Source organism: Pezoporus wallicus, unplaced genomic scaffold (assembly GCF_028554395.1).
Source record: "Pezoporus wallicus isolate ANWC-B61680 ecotype Strahan unplaced genomic scaffold, APGP_CSIRO_Pwel_v1 contig_3181, whole genome shotgun sequence".
NCBI lineage: Eukaryota > Metazoa > Chordata > Aves > Psittaciformes > Psittacidae > Pezoporus > Pezoporus wallicus.
Window position 1 is genome coordinate 5,031,830 of NW_026641700.1, and position 21,687 is coordinate 5,053,516.

The window sequence follows — 21,687 nt, forward strand, 5'->3', positions numbered from 1 at the left end:
CTTTAAAGGATCTTGTAGATTTTTCTGTCTCAAAAAAATGTTGTGGTTATTTTTGTTCCCAATTCTTTCCTTTGAATACTGAATTCAAATATAGCTGTTGAAAATATTCTTTATAATATCATCACAACTTCGCTGATTTTAATATGGAGTTTACAACTATTTCATTATATGAAAAAAATAATACACTACCTTTTATCTGCTTGAATTCAAAAAGTAAAAAACCAAAATTATTTGCAAGGTCTGAGCACAATCAGTGAAAGCAAAGAACTCAGGCTGAAATTTTAAGAAGTGATATTGGTTGTGTAGAAGCCATATTAGGCCACTTTGAATAAAGACAATACTCACAAGCACAGCTCTAGATATGCTATTTGCTCTTAAGCCTTAAGCATGATCTTCTTTCATGCAGATGTAAAAAGTGGTTCCGCCCACAGATCCACAGAAGTTAATTAGAAATTGTGTTACCATGCTTCCACAGAGTGAACACTGAATAATAGGAATCTAAATATCACACTAACTTTCCAAACACCATTATTAAAATACAACTCAGAAGACAGCGCAGATTTCTTCCCAAGTACACCTATTTTTAAATGATTAAAGCAGATAAGTGAAACTAATTTCTTCTGTTCCCTACCCGATATTTTTGGAACAATTTATATAAGGCTTAAGCTTCCTCAACATCACCAAACTCACATGATTCAGTGGTATTCTACATAACTTTCACCAGTGCAATAAAGAGCAGGAAGAGACTCGACAGCTGGATTTTCTTTAGTAGTGTTTCTGACTTGCAAAACACCACAGGTAATTCTGAAATTAATAAGCAAACCAAACACGGTGATATTAGCAGTGTTGTGGTGTTAATTCCAATTAAAGTTTTGGTGGCTATTCATAAAGTGACATGAGAACAGTGACAACAAAATTGGTTCTTATAAGTCACTGCAAGTCACAAAAGACTGCCAAAGCACAAAAAACTCAAAAGGAAACAGACACTAGTATTTCACTAGATGTCCTCTTCAATTTTGTTTTCAGTGCAGTTGCTTTGACAAAGGATTCATGAATAAAAAGCCTAGGCAGCATTACTGAGTTTTATTCCTTCTTTCTTTGAATTTACTGCATTTTAAGAAGTGAAAAATCTCATCTCAGAATACAAGATCAATAGCTAAAACACATTAGACAGCATTCACGAGTTCCACGCTCAGTGTACTTCTATGACATCATATTATAAAACACAGAAATTATTGCCATGGTGATGAATATTTTAGACATTTAAATTACATAAATTAGACCTGACAATTTTTCTAAGAAAACAACCCACAAGAGAGACATAGGTCCAAGTTCTTAGATATGCAGGGGTTTTATGGTAAATATGAAGGCCACTTAATTATATGGCTTGTTTTAGGTGTGAACAGTAAAAAGATGTTTTCTCAAAGGTTCTATTATCAGCTTCACAGAAATCAACAGCAATATCTGAAGCCAGGTAATAAGTTTTCCTTTCTGAGCATCACAACAAAAAACAAAACAAACAAACAAAAAAAAATTGAGATTTTCCTCAATTATTTAGTTATAATCAACATTTTGTACTATCTGTCATAATGTCTAAACAAAAACTGGACTGTTTGTGAATTTTGGTTCTTTTAGCATTGTTTTACACAGTAAGGATTCAGGGGTAATACTCATGATCAGCCAAATGCGATTCCTACCTCAAATACATACAGTATATGACCTTAATGGACATACAGAATCATAGAATGGTTAGGGTTGGAAGTGACCTTAAAGATCATCTAGTTCCAACCCCTCTGCCACAGTCAGAGACACCTTTCACTAAACCATGTTCCTCAAAGCCGCTTGCAGCCTGGCCTTGAACACTGCCAGGGATGGAGCAGCCACAGCTTCTCTGGGCAACCTGTACCAGTGTCTCACCACCTTCATCGTGAAGAATTTATTCTTAGTCTAATCTCAATCTCTCCTCTTTCACTTTAAATCCATTCCCTCTTGTCCTGTCACTACATGCCCTTGTAAAAAGTCCCTCTTCAGATTTCTTATAGGCCCCCTTTATGTACTGGCAGACTGTTATAAGGTCTCCCTGAAGCCTTCTCTTCTCCAGGCTGAACAACCCCAACTCTCTCAGCCTGTCTTCATAACAGAGATGCTCCAGCCGCCGACCAACTGTGTGGTCTCTGGACTTCCTCAAGCAGGTCCACATCCCTATACTTTAAAGATATCCTGAGTTCTTTGATCTTTACCATAGAAGACTAAATACAATGTTTACAGATCAAAAAGTGCGTTTAATGTATTATTAAAATGTCATAAATAGAGGTTTAAACTTCCATAAAGTATTAAGAATATCTATCTCTAAAATATGTTACTGTAGTTCCAAAAAACCTGCCCAAAAAGTAAACAAACAAAAAAAAATACAGACACATCAAGATCAAATGCTTCTCCAAGAGTTAGTTGCAAGTTATTTGCCATCTCTACTAAAACCAGAAAGGGGTTGTTTATTCCCCGTGCCCCACTTTTCAGCTTTCAAACATAATCTGGAATTTATTTTTGTCATTACTTTTGTCATTTTTGTTCAGGAGCCTAAGTATGGGTACAGTGGTATGGTTACCAAAAAGAGAAATCTACTAAAAAAAAAACAAACCCTAGTGATCTTAGTGGCTAGATACTTGTATTACTCAATTTCAGGTACTTCAAGACAGCATAAAGGATTAACTGCAGCATGTCAAAATTATACAAACTAGAGCTAATTACATCCTATACATTCAAAAGTGTTCTTTGGTCTTCTGAATTTACAAGCAATGCTACACATTGTTTTATGTCTCAGCTCCTTTCTTAATTCCAAAGCACAAGTATTTATACACAGACACCTCTACACACACCACAGGTATTAAAAAATATATTAATATATAGTTTTCAACTATATGGAGGAGGAAGGTGAGGGAGAGAGTATAGTCATGCATAAACCAACTTGCAACCATAATGGTGCAAACAACTTATTATTGTTTAACTGGTCAAATCAAGTTTGAAGACAAAGCAGGGAGGGTATACCACGATAATCTTTCATGTGTTTCATTTAACTAATTTAGGCAATAGTAAATGTTTTCAGCACACTGAGTGCTGAAAGCACCTTTCTTCCTAATCAGAGAAGGAAAACAGTGAGGAAGAGCAGATGAGGAAGAGTACTAGTTTCAAGAAAATGGAAGTGGGTTAGACTTTTCTTCAAGAATCTTTGCATCAACTAAAATAGGTAAATTAGTAAAGAAGCTGCAACATATTTGTATTTCTTGAAAGACAAGGAAAGCAACAGGAGACATTTCCCACAGCTTTTAAATAAAGCTTTCATAAATTACACTTTAGGTTAGGTGATTTTTCTATTATACCTATTGACATTAGTCAATTACATGATAGCTTAAAAGAGGAACCAAAAAAACCCTAAACCTTTTCATGTGCAGTAGATTCTTCCTTTAGAAGTTGTTCAGAAAACAAAAGATCAACTTTCCCATCTCAGTAAGAATTTCAATAGTAGTTCTTCTCATGAGGCCATTTAAACATGAACCAGTAAAAGTGAGAATCAGTAGTAATGTGTCATGTCATTCTACATAGAAGATACTCTATCTTTTCAAATAAATCAACTCTGTTTTCACTCTTATTAGAAAAACATACACTTCACTCTTATTTTAGAAAGATTTTATTAAATATCTTCACTGAATGTACATTTTGAGTTAAAGGACACTGCAAAGTAATAGAAACAGAAAAGAAACACTGCAGAAAAATGTGCCATTATTAATTTGGAGAAAAATGTTCCCAAAGAATAAGGCATTATTGGCAAAGAAATCCTAAGCAGGAAGATAAAAAAAGAAAGTTAGAAGGAAGCACAAAACATTTTAAACTTGGAGATTTATTTTTTTTTAATCAAACCTATTTCAATTTATTTTTAATGTTTCCAAGATTTTGGGATTTCAGGTGTGTCAATCGTCTGTTAGCTTGCCTTCTATATAGAATCATTCATATACTTCTGTATGTTCCATCTACAAGCAGTGACTTTGTTCTTATTCTGCGGTGGATACAAGCAAGTAAAGCCTTACGTATGCACAGCTTTCCATGAATAGCAAATAGTAGGGTATAATAGCTAGGTGCAAGGATTAGACTGAGGATCATATTACAGGATTAGAGCAAACACACTTGCAATGGATTTTGTAGGAAAAGACCAGCCTTGCAGTAGATGCAGTCTCAGAGTCCTATTTATAGTATAATCTACTCCCTAGTCAGGTTAAATTAATATCCTGATCCTTTTTGCAGCGTATACTAGTTGGCATATTCTTGGTACAATTTTCAAGACTAATCTTTTATCTAGGATGGCATTTGCTGTTACAGTGCAGTTTAAAACTCAGTACAGAATTTGTGTCAGCACTTTTTGTCCCAGAAAGAGTTGAAAGTATTAAAACATAGATAATGCAGACATTGTCCCTAGAAGACTCACAGCTTCTTCCAGCCTCATAATAAATGAATGTACTAAAACCAATGGGAACTTTATAAGCACTTTTTGATGTGTTCTAGCCATGGAAGAGAAGGTTTTCATGTTCTTCTGAAACACATTAATTTTCCAAGAACTAGCAGGTTATTCTTCTGCTTCAAGTAAAATCCTGTTCAGATTAAGGTTTGGGCTAAAATAATTTGTTTCACACTAAGCAACAGAAATCTATGTTTACCTTCATATATTTGGTCTGGTATCAAAGAGCAGAGGCATGAATTGTTCTATTTTTAGCAATATGTTGGGATCAAATAATGTGGAATCAAATCCAGAAAGCTGAAACATGCGATTTAAAACAAATTCAAACAGAATTATTTTTCCCACCTTTCATTACCATTTTTTCTAGTGAAGTTGGTCTACCAGGTTACCCCTAGGCAAAAACAATCAAAAGCCTTACAAATATAAGTATCATAACTTTACGTAAGTGAGCTGACAAATATATTGATGTTAGGAGCAGGTCTTCACATGTATCCCTGGTATCTTATTATGTGTCAAAATATGAACAACCACAATTAAGGGCTAGGTATTGTGAATTTCTATATCTATCATCTGTTTTGCTTGAAGCCAAATATGCACGTACACATGTAAATGCAGTTTATGGTGTGTATTTTATCTGACTGGAATCAGCTTGCAATTTCTCTAAGTGAATTTATTAATAAAATTTATTTTCTAAACAAACTTCTAGGTTCCTGTAATACAAACAGGGTTTTTTTTCTCATTAGAAACTGTGATCAGACATTCACTAGACAAGTTAACAGATATCTGTTCTCTGTCAATGACTGGAAAGAGATTGTTACAGCTAAAATATTACAGAACTTGCTGCCCTGAGCAAGGAACAATTACGTGGTTTTGTTCTGACACTAAATTTTTTTTATTTGTTATATTACCAGTTGAAAGAAGCACTTTGCTGCTTTCTGTTATGTTCAAAATACATAGTTTGTAGTTTATATTTTATTATAAACTCTATGGAGTATGAATACTTGGACAGTTTTTAAAAAATATTCACACTACCATAGCTGTTGCAGAAACCGGGGTCTAGGAGGTTATTTCAGCTACTAGAAAATATAACTAACAATGAGATAATTAGTTCAAGAACATGCTGTTAAAAATGTCCAAGGACTGTACTGACGTAACATCTGGTAAACAAGAAAAGTAAGCATTTGGCAATCAATAGACAAAGAGGTTATTAGATAAGTAAAATGAGAGTCTAAATGGCTTATTCTGTCTTCTTCTTTTAAGCCTCATTGTAGCAGCTGAAGCCGATTTCCACAGTAGGAACATGAGACCCCATAAACAACCACCACTCACACTCTCCCAAGTCACAGTTCCATCAGTGTGAGATCTTGTTTTCTAAATTCTCATCTTCACTATTCCTTTTTAAATCTCCACCTGCACAGCCTTTTCACGTGAACCTGTGAACACTCTTCAGTGTTGATCTAGGACAAAAGAACTCACCTGTCTGACATGGCCTAAAAGTGGAAGAAACTTTATTTAACGATGAAGTCTCCAAAATAGGAGCAGAGCAACAGTTGGAGCTAACACCACCCCAGAATACCTGCTTGTGACCAACTACAACTACTACTGTTACTTGTCTGAAAACTTCAGCAAGAACTCATGGTATTCTCCTCCCCTCATTCCTATCCTTTCCTTCTCTGCACCTCTGTATTTTCCTGAAGATCTAGATTGTCATTCACAGCTCCCTGTCTATAGAATTAATTGTCTTTTTTTGGCAGGACAGAATTTAGGCAAAGTTTATGACTTGAATCAATACTGTGGTTCTCAAATTCATTGAAATACATTTTGACTAATCCTGTTGTTCTTCACAAATATTTAATATCAAGACACTGAATGCATCTTCCAGATTTGGGATATTTACTTGAGTACAAGTCCAGACTCTGGTATGAATACTCTACATTTGTCACAGCTTCCAAACATTGATGTCCTTGTCTTGAAAGTACAATCGTATTCAGCTTCACATAGTAACAAGCTTATTCTAACACCTCTGATTTCTGGACCTCTTATCCTACCTAAAATACCAGAAAACATAAAACCGCACTGGGACTGTAACATCCTTTAAACCAGAACAGAGACCACCATGACTCTAGTGATTAAGTATTAAACTTGTTTTCTTACTATGAAGGATATATGCAATATTTGTTTGCATTTTCCTTTTGCTAACCTTTAGGCTATTTTACCCTGAAAGCGTTTTGTGACCAATAGGGGAGAATTTAGATGGGTTTTGATGTCTCCCCTCTCCCTGAATCACTGTTTATTGACTAAAATAAAATGCAAGGATCCACTTCAGCCAGTTCAAACTTCAACTAAGTTCAAGGTACAGCTAAAGTTTACAAAGGTTTTTAGTTGCTTTAAAGGAAGGTAGAAAAGATACAAGATTTTCAGAAATGTTTAGTTGCCTGTGCAATTTTACCTCCGTCAGGTCACTTCAGTTTTGTCTGTAAATCCCATAGGATGTGTGAGATGAAGTTCTCACTTTCTCCTCCCTTATGCATGAGGGAAATAACTACAGCAATCAGGATTCCCATCCTTCTTCTGCTATATCTTAATTTCTCCCCAATTCCCCTACATTATCATTCTCTCATCTTTACTAATCCAGCCCATTTTGACAAAGATAAGCAAGGTGGTTTGCTCCTGGGAGCACTTTCTGGGGCAAATCTGGAAAAGTCAGACAGCAAGGATGAGTGGTCAGGGGCAGTAACCTCTTTAGCTGTCCAGCAGCAACAGCTCAAGGAGGATGCAGTCAGACCCTGGCCATTTGGGAAGCCTGGCCCCTAGGTTATGTGATCTGGGCCCTTATTCTCCACTGTAATGATATCACTAAAAGAGCAGTCTTACCATAAATAGTACATGAAGCATTTTTAATGAGAATAAAAAGCATGTGAAAGATTCTGGAAAGAATTAATTAAAAAAAAATAAAAATCTGCCAAATATTAATCTGGTCAAACTGTTTCTGCAAATACAAATACAAGCCAATGACCTGCTGATTGATATAAATTACATCTTTCATATACTTTAAAATTATGAAAGTGTGGTTCAAAAGGTTAGAAATTAATTTCACAGCTAGCTCTGCCTTCCTTTCCATAGCTTAATTGGGCAATCTTATGTTTCTTAGCGGAAATTTATTCAAATTAATATTTTCACTGACTAAAGTTTGAACGCAGGAAAAACAGCTTGTACATGCGGGTTTTGGACCAAACAAACACTTCAATACAGTGACATTCACAGCTGTTGCAAGTATTTTAAGTGCAATTCATGCTAACATAAGTGCATTTTTTTAGACTTAAAAAAAAATAGTAACAATAAAAGAACTTGAAATTCATGCTCTAGTCCTACAGGCATAAGCTTATGCTTTCCAGAGCTGATACAGCGAAACACTTAAAACATATACTAATATAAGACTGGTAATATGCTTAACATTAAGCTGTGATTTAGTGAAATGCTTTTAGCACTTGCTCGAGTGTATTTTGTAAGATAAGCATACTGAAGTATTAAACTCTCAACACAATTTTCCAGGACTGTGGTCAATGTTTGCCTCCAGCCATAGCATGACCTGGTTACTTATGTATTTTAAAGCTCCTGAAGAGACAAAACCTCCAGCTCTCTGCTGGTCTAATTGCACAGATAGCACTGGAGTTACAATATAGCCTTCCAGCCCCATGTATTTAAACATGTTTTGTATGTTTGCACTGGATCTATATGCGATTGTTGTCACTGCAGTTGTCATGGACTCAGATCAGATAAACCTTTAAAAGTTTAGGATGTGGGTTTAGGTGGGCTTTTAAAATCTGAACCAAAACTCCAAAAAGGAAAGTTTGAGGAATAAAAATAAAAAATAATTTTTCAGATGTTCACAGAATAATTTTTTTTTTAAAGGAAAAATACATTTTTCTTGACAGTTTTATTTATGTGCTGTTAACCCAATAATTCATTCTTCCTTAAAATCTTAAAGAAGTAGTTGCAACAACTGTTATGTAGCAGTTGAATTTGGTAAAAAATAAATGCAGTACTTCCAGATATGGTCTGAACATAAACAAGAAGGAAGGTATCATTTTATTTGATGAGTGTTGTTCTGATTCACTGAATATTGTTTATAACATTAGCAAGGCTTCATCTGCAATATAGATGGGCATTAAACTCTGAAACATGTCACTTGCACATTCGATAAGAAACAGTAACACTAAGGCATCAGTAATCAAGCAGACTGGAGAGACCACACCACTCAAGATGCACTAGCCCAAGACCTATCATCTTACACTAGTGCTTTCCTTATAGAAATATACATCCTGAGATAAAACCGTGTGACATACAAATTCTTTCATAAAGCTGTTTCTTCATAGCCCAAATTCAGGTGGTTACATAAGTACATGAATCACATTAAGTGAGTTATTATGATGAAGTTAAGCACTAAATTTATACCAAGATAGTGTTTAAACACCCTTTATGTCTTTGTATATTTTCATGGAACATTTAAGAAGACTTGAATCTTTAACCATCTATTAAAACAGAGCTGCTCTCCCATGCAAAATTTAAGCAATCAGCTTAAAGAGGAAAGATTAGTCAGTAAATGAAATATTTTTACGTTGAGCACCCATGTAATTTTGAATATTATAAAAGCTGCTTATTTTCATCACAAGGGCCAGATACACAAAATCATTAAAACACTGAGTATTCTTCCTTTTCAGCATGATTCAATTATCGTATTAGAAAGAAAATGAGCAGCTGTTAGGTAAATCTGTCCTGGCACAAACCCATACAAATAGATCCTAAATTAAGTAAATGAGAGGTACCTCACCCAATTCATGTCACTGAGTTTCAAACATCACCTCCTCCGAGTAGTCACCATTAGAACCTGAGTGAGCACTCGTATTTTTAAAAAAAGGGAAAGGGACAAGAAAAAAGAGAAAAGAAAAAAAGGAAAAAGTTTAAGTAGCCTCTTTGGGGGCTGCCAGAGGAGCCCTGGTGAACTCTGTTGATTCTGAAATAAAGACTGCTAATCCAAATAGGAGGATACTGGTGAAGTATATTAAGATCTTCAACATCAGCTTCAGTTGCTGGTCTGAGTTCTGTAATTCACCCCCCGACGACTTGTACAGCTCAAAATTTACTTCTGCATTATTATTTCAGTCCATCAGTTTATGAACTGATTCAAATGAACTCTATTAAAGACATCTGAGCATCAAATGAACTTTAACAGACATCTGAGCTTTTCTTGACTTGGCTCTACTTAAGAACATAGCCTGACACTTTGTAACATTGAATGAGATGACTTAAGGAATAGTGTTATCAACATTGTATTTCCTTTTTTTTCTGGTTTGAATCATAACTTGAAAAGCTTTTCAATCTAATTTTCAGAGTTAATTATTTTTGCTTCCCACAGGCACTCTGAGCAGACCACAGTGAGTACTGGAGAGATCTGGAACCAATCCAGCTGCTAAGAAAATGTTTTAATAATTTTATTTCTCTCATCTCTCCCAGTTTATAAAGGTCTGCTTCTTGCAAGACAAATTCCAAACTAAAATTTCTACTAGGACTTTCAGTATGTGGTACTCGCATGCTTTCAGAACTCACATCAGAATTTACACATTTTCCTATTTACTTTAAGCAAAAACAATCTCTCCTTGATAATACTGCACAAGTACAAGCAGAAAAGAAATTCTAAGAACTTTCTAGACCAGGTGATAACACATGCTAGCAAGCTTTCAGTTCACTATAATATTAACGTAGGATGCCACCTGCTGCTTAAAACCCTGAATTAAAAGAGAGAAATCAATTTCCTAACAATGTAAATTAATCTGAAAGCACTTATGACTAATGTTTTGTAATGCTCTTGCACCAGTCCAGTTGTCAGTAAAGAGCTTCACATCTAGCTTATAAGGTAAAAATTGGAACTGTATGACTTCTAGTGCTGTAAGAGTGGTATTCTTCATAGTCAATTGAAAAAAACTGTGCACAAAAAAGGCAAGGTTTTCCTTAGGAAAAGCAGCATTACTGTGTGACATAAAGTTAGCAAGCTTGTTCCCCACTTCACTGAAGTTAACAGAGGCAGTCATTGGCTTTGGATTAAATCCCTACAGAGGGCAGCTTGATGACATTTCCTTTGATATCTAAAAGTCTGATGCAGTAAAAAAAAAAAAAAAGTAAAACAGAAAAGAAACGAGAGATACTGCAGTCTATTAGTTCTGCCAACAAACAGAAAACTAGGCTAAAACAAGCAAAACCAGCTTAAGAAGAGTTTCAGACTCCTCAGTTTTCCCAGTAGAATTTGTTGAGTAGCTGCTTCATAAATCAGGTCAGGAAACTGATCTAGATTCAGAGGGGTCTTCCAAAACCAGATTTCTTCTTTCCCACCTGTATAGCTTTTCTGATCCATGTTATTTTGTAACCTTGCCAAAACCTGTGCCAGCGGGATGTGTGGGGCAAGGATGCCTACCACAAGATCTCATAGGGCATGGATTTCTGAAGCCACCTTTGCTGTCAGAGATAGTGCACAGTGTAATTCCTCAAAGTTCTCCACTGCTTACAAACTTAAATAAACCAAGCATGTCTATGACCTCTTCTAATCAGGAAAGAACCACAGTAATTGGCAAATGCTTTATATTTTTCACCCAAAAGGGAAGTGCTGAGCAGAGCACGTGAAGAGCACAGACCCCCTGTTTCTGCATCTGGTTCTGAATGCATTTCCTCAGTGCAGCTTTTGCATATTTACCAGAGATGATGGTTTATAAAGGAAAATAATTACCAATTTAAAAGATGAAGAATTAACTGAAGGATTTTCCTAGAGTGCTCAGACCATTTTGAAGTTTCCTTGTTGCTGGCCTTAAGAGTATGTTTGTGTGTGCAGTACTTTGCCACTGCCTTCAAATAGTTATAAACCAAGTTCATGCTATATCTGTCAGATAACTTCTCTCATTTGAATAAAAAAGCATAACAAATATAATACATACTTAAAAAAAGGCTTTAATCCACCTAGAAGTCCCATCACTCACTGCATAAAACAATTTAAGAGGTACAACAGGCTGAAATTTCTTATTCACAATGAAAAAACATAGCCAGTTTTTTGGGGGTTATTAATCAAGTCCTTAAGAAAAGGATGCAGAGCCTTTTTGGGGGGAATCAAGACATTAAATTACAGCCCTGCTCTAATGCCAAGTACATCCTAGCCATCCAACAGCTTGGTCCAGAGAATCTAAGCAATGAAGCAATGGCTGTTCTTCCCACATGAACTGATTCTGTATTATTAAGCATACCATAAGATTCCATCTATTATATGATTTACTTACCAAGCACGCACACAAGTTCCAAAAGTGTGCAACCAGACACACAAGGATCAAGCTGTAGTGCAACATCTAAACATACTGCAGCTTGTAAATTCTCCCAGCAACTAACATGTCTTTCACTTGAAATTATTACCTCCTTAATGAGCCAAGCTATCATTAGTCTAACATCTAATCACCTTCCACACTGAATCCTCAATTCAGGATTGCTACATGGGGATAATACTACATTGGTGACTGGGAAAGGCAGCAAAGGGTTTTGGAATGTCACCAGAAGACGAGCTGACACATGCCAAAGAGGTCCCACACTGAGTGCCAAAAAAGGACTGTCACGATTTAACCCCAGACAGCAACTAGATACCCCCACAGTGGGATGAGAAAGAATCAGAAAACAGATAAAACCTGTGGGCTGAGATAAAAACAGTTAAATACTTGAAATAACTGTGGCATTTCATGGCATGGACTCAAGTTGATGCGGAGACTCAAATCCTTGTTTCTTACCACCAAGTCCTTTATATCCCCTTGTTCGATACCATCTTAAACGGCATGTACGTACAATGTTCAATCTCACTGGCCACTGTGAAACTCTCCAGGTAAATAGTCCAATCGCAATGCTCAGAACCTCTCACAACCCCCACATCCCCTGGACTCCAACTGAGATTCCTGCCACAACTACATCAGGGCCCAAATTCCAAAAGCTTGCTTGTATAACTTTCCTGTACTTCAATGTTCCATCTCATCGCACCAGGTCTTGTCAAAGCACAAAGGCCTCAGAGCTCATTCTCTTGTGTACCTGGGGCTGGGGAAGCACCAGGGGCATCACAGGTGGCAGTGGGGAGTGCTGCAGATGTGCCTGCACCCAGGCCGCCTGGGGGTCTGTGCACCGCTCCTTCTTCTTGGTGATCATGCTGCCAGGACAAGTCCCACCTTAAAGTACTCGGCCTGGGCAGCGGGGTGCCTGCGATAGGTCCCCAGCCACGTCCCCATCCCGCTGCCCCAGCCATCGCCCCCTTAGCCCCCAGGGGTGCTCACATCACTCCTGGCTGGCTGCAGCTGCTGCTGGTGATACAGGCAGAGGTGATGAGGTGCCGTGGGATGGGGCGTTGGTGGTAGGTGAAGCAGCACATGGTGGGGACACCATCTGTGAGGGCAGAGACAGAGAGCCCTGGGGGGACCCCAGGCACAGGGGTTCTCGGAGGATTTGCCATCTCCCATGTCCCCTCTTGTGTGCTATTTCCTGGGTCCCAGCGTTGGCCTCCTGCTCCCAGCTCTCCCCCTGCTGATGGGGATGGAGCGCTCAGTCTGCCCCAGCAGCTCCTGTAGAGCAATGGCACAGTGAGTCCCAGGGAGGATGCAGCGATGCCAGGCTCACCGAAATGGGCCTCAGATGGGGAGCGGGCGGCCACGAGGAGGAGAGCGACCAGAGCGGCTGCGGAGACCTTCATGGTGCTGTGGAGCTGAGGGATCTGCGAGCAGGGTTGGAGCTGGGCTCTGCAGGGCTCTGCACAATGCTCGGCCCTGCGGCCATGCCCTCCTTTCCTCCCCGGCCGCGGGGCCCGCGAGGGGTTTCAAGGAAAGAAAATGAGTCCACGATAGCAGGGAAATTATGTCAGAGCACGCGGATTTGCTGAGCTGGAGAAGGAAACCGCAGAAAGGGAAGCGCTGGCCATGGGGCTGCACCTTTCAGATTTTATTTGGGTGCCCCAAACCTCACAGCACCAACGCTGCCACTGCTGCAAGGATCCCCCACCAGCCATTAGCCAGGCTGGGGCACAAAGCTCCATGCCCAGAGCCCCAGCGGCAATCCAAAGCAGGCAAGCTCCAGGCAGAGATTTGCTTTGCAGCATCGCCATCTTGCGGGGCTGAGGAGCTGCTCTGTGGATGGACACCCCCAAGCTCTGCTGCTCTTGCTGGCAGAAGACCACTGCCAGGAGAAAGCTCCCAGCTTAGCCCCAATTTTGGCACAAACGGCCCTTCTCACCCTGCTCCCTTGGTCACAGCAGGGATACATAGTTAGCTTCAGACCTGGCACCCAGGCTAGGGAGATAGGTAATAAGCCCTCCATGGGCAGGGAAACAGGGGGGGTTCCTAACCTGAAGCAAAGAAGCACTGCCAGGGATGTGAGAGGGGACCCCTTGTAGGAGAAGGGAGCAAGAGAGTCCCACCTGTACCCCCACATCCCTTGTGCCAGGGGTGGGAACGCACCAACCCCTTTTGCCTCCTCTCAGTCTGCAGCCCCTATAGCGCTTGCTGCTACAAGGATGTGTTCATCTGGCAGAAAATCCCTGCTCTCCTCATCAAGAGCTATCAGGAGACACCTTCTCACTGCTCCCACAAGACTGTGCGGCGAGTCCTACTAAGAGGAACATTTACTCTACCCTTGCTGAATGCATGGTAGTATAAACCCCAGGTTATAGAGACCTTTTTGTTTCAGTTGCATATTTGCAGTTATTCAACTGTGTATTTCTGGTCCTTTATAGCTTTGTTTTAGTCTGCAGTTGTTTCCTTTGTGTATAAAGTGGGAACACTTGCAAAATTGCATTGCTTACCCAGGACCAGCCTGCTTGCTGTTAAGTGGGGCTGTCCGTACACAGTAACAGCAACAAGCTGCTCATTAAAGAATCAGCAAGACGAACACATATTCCAATGTCCAACTTGAAACAAAACTTGGGTTATATATTACAGCTCCTAACTATTAACTTCCTATCGCACATACCTACTAGCTTTTCTTAACTGAATTGTTGCAATGCTCACTAGTTAAGTAGGATTAGTGGGGTTGAGTTAAAAACCGGCTACACGCGGATTTTTATTATTACACTGCTCAGGGTGTTCTTTCAGCCAGGATGAAGACCGTCAGAATCTTTTGCCTGCTGCTCACACGTCCTTCAGGCGTAAGGCTAGACTGTTGGACTTCGGGTTTCCCCTGACGCTACGGGACCGAGATGTTCTGGTGCCGGTGTCTGGCGTGGTGCGATCCCCACCTAGAGCTCCCCGCCCGCACTGCAGGCGCCGCCACACCTCTCCCAGCTGCCACATGGGATACCTTCCCCCGGTTAATTATCTCCATTTACATGCAGATGCATATAAGCACACTTAACACGGTATACTCACTGCAACTGCTTTGCCACTATGCAAGACAAAGAGTTGAAAATTCAGTCTAATTTGGCCTTTTAAACAACCGGTTCTGGTAACTTTATCCAGCAACTTAAGTGCCAACATCTATTTACCATGGAGAAGGACAAGAGAGTCACACAAAAAGAAATAGGCTGATTTTAAGGCAGGAGTAATATGAAGAGTGACAACAGAATAACAGGAGTTCACTCTGTGTAACACAAAGCACAGGTCACCAATTAGACGTAACAGGAAGAACAATACAAATATAACAATTACTGAAGTCTGACGGCTGACAATAGCAAGGCTATAATCTACTCTTGCAATGCAACTGCAGCACAAGTGTTTGCATGAAGTAGTGCTGAGCAGGGCTTGTTCTCATCTCTACAGGATACCTTGTGAAATTGGCGATTTATATTTCAGAACATGAGAACAAGAAAAGACACTGAAATAATCAGACAAGTGGAGATCTTTCCTTTTTAGAGGTGGTTTAGAAACTTACAGGAAAAAAAAAGGCAGCTTAAACTGTGAATACCAACATGTGTAAGGTAACTGGGTGTACACCTGTGTATCAAGAGCTAAAGTTTTGAACTCTCAGGAACAAGCCTACCTCTTAAGACTGCAGCCAGCAGCTGAGTCCAGTTGGAGGTCAGTCACTAGTAGTGTGACCAATAGTGATAATACTCTAGTGTGTCACTGTGGTATTGTAGCCAATAATACTTAACTTCTTAATGAATAAGTCTTCATGATATGGATGACGGGATAGATTGCACCATCAGAAATTTTCCAAATATACAAAACTGGGAACAGTGGCTGATACACCAGATAACTGTGTTACAGTTCAGAGGAACCTCAACATGCTGGAGAAAGAGCTGACAGGAACATCATGATGTTAAATAAGGGGAAATGGCAAGTCCTGCATGAGAGGAGAAATAACCATTACACCCTGAAGAGTGGGGGGTGAGTGCAGTCAGCTGGAGAGCAGTTCTGCAGAGAGCAGCCTTGGGGTACTGGTGGACAAGCTGACCGTGAGCCATCAACATGCCTCTGTATCCTCAGCCAACACTATGCACCAGGAATAACATTGCCAACAGGTTGAGGGGGCAATTCTGCTCACAGTGGTAAGGCCACACATGCACTGCTGATTCCAGATCTTGACTCCCAAACACAAGAAAAGAATTTACCAGAGCAAACCCAGTCTAAAACTACATTCAAGCTTGGAGTACATGACACATGATTAGAGGCCAATAGAAATTATACTGTTCATCCTGGATAAAAGGCTTGAGAGATGGGCAATGGAGGGATGGGGAAATCCTGTCAACGTGTACAAATGCGCAGTGGGAGGGAATGCAGAAGACTTTTCTCAGTACACAATGATAGGTAAAGAGGCCATGGACACACACTAAAGACATATGGAATTCCATCTCAGTGGAAGAAAAAAACCCTTTTTTATTTTAAGGGTGGCCAAACACTGGAACAGGTTTCCCAAAGAGGTTGTGGAGTCTCTATCATCGGAGATATTAATAATCCAACTTCACACTGTCTTAGAATAATCTGCTATCAAGTAACCTTAGCTTGGACTAAATGATCTTGGGAGATCACTTCCAACTTAAATGATTCTGGGATACTTAGTAGCTGCAAATTGTACTGGCTGTGTCTAAATTTTGATAACCCCTGAACTAACAAAAAAGTGACCTCCCCATTAGGAGGCTGAATATGTCTTGTACTTCTGCACATAGATTTAGATTGGCAAAACTGGGGGTCTGGGTGCCCAGAGAGAATGTGAAAAGGGTCCTGACTGGAGGAAAGATCCTAGAAGTGAGGGAAAACCCTCAAGATCAAGGAATGGATAGAGACAAGCAGCAGGGGAATGGCCTCCGGGACCTTGGCTGGTGACTTCCAGGGCTGATAGTTGAAAGCAATTACACACCACAGAACAACAAGCCTTCCTACCTGATCCACCTGAACCTCCAGCCAACTTCCCAATACGAAATAGGAGACCTAGTGAACATAACCTGGGGTGAAGGAGAAATGAGTGTCTGAGATATTAAATAGGGTAAAAACTCTAGTCTCTTTGGTCCTTAATCATTCTGCATCCACAGAACTGGTTACTGTGCTCCACGTACAAGGAGTGGCTCATGACTCCATAGCTTAATCACTACCATACGGCAAGCAATATCTGGCTGGGACCTATGAAGGTCTCTGGTATCTTGAGGTCATCTTTCCAATCTGATACCCTTACTAAAGTAGCAAATGGAGCCTTAGCACCTCCACACTGCAAGTCAAAGCATCTATGGGCAACTCCCTGTGTTAGCAGAATACATAAACACACGACACAAACCTTCATTTACTGATTATACTTCCATTTTGTCCTTACCTGAAAGGTCTCTTTACAAGTCCCCCCCTCCTCTGCAACCCACTTTTATCTTATACTTTTTGCATTATGCAGGCACACTGGCATGTATTTGCTGTTCTACTAATGACGTTTGCTCCTTTAACATTTTCAAATTCTTCTATATTTTCTCTCTTCCTAAATCGACCACATAACTATTTGTTTGGAACCTGACCTCTTCTAAGCATCATGACAAAGGTATGTCCAGAAATAAAGCCCAGCCAACTACAACTGACATGTTCGCGCAGTCAGAAATAACAGAATTATCAATTAATATCTGGCAACATCAGAATTAAGAAAAAAATGTCATAGAACACAGATAGCAGCAGGATCCCATTTCTGTTAGCTACAGACTCCTTTCTGTTCTCTTTTTTGTTCATCTTAATCTCTTGCACTTTGTTCCTTATTAGACTGTTTTCCTAGAGGCAAGAGTCTTATTTATCTAAGTACTTATGAAACATTTGGACATTCAGATTAAAATATATGTGTGCATATAAAACAAATAGCAGATGATAATGAAAACAAGAGTTAACAGGTCCCTGACTTGTGAACTAAAATTTGTGGCCTGTGTTTTCAATTTAAGATTACTGAATGCTGTAAGGAATTTTATATAAGCTTCATAGTGAGGGTTTGGGGTTTTTTTTTTGGCAGATGGGCAGATTAAGTTGTTTTTCTTTAAGTGCTGATTTTTACTATTTCACTTGTTGTGGAATTTTACCTCCTGTAAAATGAATTATTAGTCTTTTGATGTCAAGACTCTTCTCAGAAAAAAGTAACTCATGATGCATACATGCAAGTCCTACCAACAAAGAAAAGGTACTATAAATGGTGCTTACACTTTAGGAGTACAAAGTACCTCTTGCAAACTCAGCTCTGCTAGCTGAGTGGTTACTATGGCTACTTCGGGATTGATTTTAAGCATGAATCCAACCTAATGCTTGAGCTCACACTCATAGCAGACAAGTTATTTGGACATAAGCCTAGTCTGTGTTGAGGGACAAATCCTGTTTCCCTGGTACCCTTTAGCACAAGTCCAAGCGTGCATTTGTCTACAGTGAAAAGCAGTGGCACAGGAACAGTATTACCTTCTCAGTTCCCCATGCCATCTCCAAAAATGCCTCATACATGAACAAAGTAGTGGAAACAAGCCCAGAAACAGTGCATGATGGAGGTAGTAGAAACAAACTTGACTTGTCTTCTCACTAGAAAGATGTGCCATTAGGTCCTTCCAAAATGGCACTCCACAATACATGAGCCACAAAGATCTGGACACCTGTGGGTGCAGGGTGCAGAGCAAGCTTTGCTTCCCCCATTCTCATTCCCATGCCTTAGCAAATAAACAATACTGATTTACTAAAATGGAGTTACTCAATAGCTGCCATAAAAGATATTGTAGAGAAACTACCAAAGAAAGCTTTCTGGAAGGCGCGCAAGACGAAAGAATGAGAGAGCAAGGTATTTAAATATATTTAAATACAAGGAAAGTTTATGAAATGGATACAGTATGAGTACTTATTCTGACACCAATGGCAATTAGGCACTGAAGGAGTTAGTAGAGGTAGGAGCAAGGAGAGAACCACACATGTGCTGGAGCACATTTAAAACAGCAAAATGAAGCTTTTGCAGGTCTAGAAGACAATGAAAACCTCTGCTGTTGTTTCTTCCTATTAAAGGCTTACCAGGCTTCAACTTTCCTTTTGCTGCTAGAGACATGCAGAACAGTTCTGGCACACTTAATACATAAGTATTTGTGAAAAAAAGTCTACATGTAATTTTCATTCCAAAAGGAAAAAAACCCCTCAATGCTAGTGAAAAGTGGCCTGACAGGAATCATACTGTTCGTGACTGGAAGGCACTCAGAAACAGGTGCAGTGTGAAAATAAATATCTTGTTTCCTCATTTCACAGCTAAGATAAAAAGGAAAATTATTTTGAAAATACTGGATTTAAAAACAAACAAAATAACTTCAGCAGCCATGAAAAGCGTTTCCTCCCCTCCTGTCTCTGACAAGCTTAGAGCTTCATTCACATGAGAAATCCAAAACAAAAAGATATCATGCTACCTGAAATCTCCTTGAATGGTACCCTGTAAAGCTACAGGGAGAAATTAATCTCTTTAGCTACTTAAATGCTAATTCTTCTGTACCTTGATTTTAAAGCAGGTTTTTTCCAGTGATAGTTATCATCTCAATGAACTCTTAATACATGGCATGCACATACTAAATATTTAGTTCCTACTATGATCATGTCTACATAGGCGTTTTTAAAATAAATCTTGCAACATCTTTCCTGTTAGGGTGGTGAGGCACTGGAATGGGTTGCCCAGGGAGGTTGTGAATGCTCCATCCCTGGCAGTGTTCAAGACCAGATTGGACGAGGCCTTGGGTGATATGATTTAGCATAAGGTGTCCCTGCCCACGGCAGGGGGGTTGGAACTAGATGATCTTAAGGTCCTTTCCAACCCTAACAATTCTATGATTAAACTGAAGCGCTAGCTTAGACAAGAATACCAAATATTCATCCCATAGTAAGAGTCCCTGTGAAAGTTGTGAATGAATTAGTTAAGCCATGCAAGTTTGCTATATTACCTGCTTCTCCTCAGTAGCTAGCTGAAGGAATTTGAAAGAACTAGTGTGACAACACTGGCGCAAAGCGGAGTCAAAGCACAAAAGGAATCAATATGAACCGCACAGTTAGTAACTAAACAGTTAGCTTACACTCCAAATCCAGCAGTTAATGAACAATGTCTCAACCCAAATTCTAATAGCACAAAAAAAAACCCAACAAACCTTTTTGCTTCACTATAACCATCAAATCAACTGTTTATGACAATAGCTTGCTATTGACAAAGTTATTCTCACCTTCACTTGCCTTCACAATGTTAAAATATTTAAAGCTGCTGTCTGCCTGTCTCCATAATGCTCACCCAGCCAGCTCCACAGCTGCTGGAAATTAATCCAGCTGCACTGAGGCAAATGGAGCTTTATTGATCTGCACCAGGTGAAGACCATTATGGCCAGTGGAGCCACACTGACAGACTGTTCAGAAAAGGCATCTCTGCTATCACACTGTGACCAAAAGTAAGAAACATGCGCAAGCACAGTCTAAATTTTATCTTTGACTCAGAAGACTTCAGCCACTGAAAGACAATTAGATATTAAAAATTATGCTTTTTCTTTGTCTGAAATGAAGTGTTCTAAAAAATAGATTTGTGATATACTTTCTCAAAATTGAGTTTTACTTCATTTTTAAGACCTTTCCAAAGGCTGACATTACAATATTTTGTGTTCTTTACATATATTGTTAACACAAAAAAAGGTCATTAGCAAGCATAATTCCTGAGTAAATTTCCATATAGGAGTACATTGAGTTTTTAAGTACCTTTTAATATTACTTAACACATTTTAAAATATCTCAACACAAACTGTAAATGCAGTCTGAATGTTTTCCATAGAGAAGAGACATGCTACTGCATGGCAGTCAATTTAAATGTCTGTCTGTATTTTTTTCTTTCATTAAGTGGTAATTCAGCTCTTCATCTTTTCCGATTTTCTTTACTCACTTTCAGGCAATTACTGTTGGGGTTCTGATGTTAATGAGTTATACGCAGCGTATTTAGAAATGAAATACGCTGTTAGAGTATGAAGTTAAGTTAATGGAAGCATCAACCTGAATAGATGCAAAAGCCAGACATCTTTGATATCAGTGCTTGATTGATTTTATAAGTCAGGTGTTCATATGAATAAGTAACCCTTACTTAGTTCAAGGAGCATTTTGACAAGAAATTTACACTGATGAGCTATAAAGGCAGCTTTTTTTCTAAGACTCTGCTTTGCTTTGTCCCTCCTAATTTTGATTGTTTGCTTTCACTCTTAAGTAATCTAAATCTTTAACATTGTGGCAGATCTATATATTACCATAAAAGCTTTTGCACAGTTACTTATAGAAACTGTACAAATTAAGAAACGCATGAAAAACATTCATGTAAAAGCATGACCCTAGTGAACATATTATACTTTATATACAAAGGGTTCTTGATTTTTTTCTCTTGTGACAATGAAACATAGCTAATAAGTATTGACCAAGTATTTTCCAGTGAATTCAACAGTTTTCTTTTAAAGTAATCTCATTGTTAAATGGCCTCCTGTCCATTCCTTGTTTAAATTGGCTAAAGACATTAGAAAATACTGTTTCAATAATAAGAAACAAGTCTTATTGTAAATAACATGATAAATGAAAGCATAAGAGCTTAATCTATCTTATTAAATACAAACTGTCAGACTTTTAACCACATCAAAACTAATCTAACCAGGTTTTGCAACTTATTCCCTTATTTTTGAGCTTTATTGTCTCCTTCTGATGAAA

The 21,687-nt window shown here is 38.9% G+C and overlaps 1 protein-coding gene across 1 annotated transcript in view; it reads right to left on the minus strand.

Moving 5' to 3' along the window:
- Positions 1 to 20,262, minus strand: part of KCNH8 (potassium voltage-gated channel subfamily H member 8) — a 202,311-nt gene extending 182,049 nt beyond the window's left edge. The window contains exon 1 of the mRNA XM_057424885.1: positions 20,184 to 20,262. The gene's annotated coding sequence lies outside the window, so the exon portion shown is untranslated. The remainder of the gene's footprint in view (positions 1 to 20,183) is intronic.
- Positions 20,263 to 21,687: the final 1,425 nt, after the last annotated feature.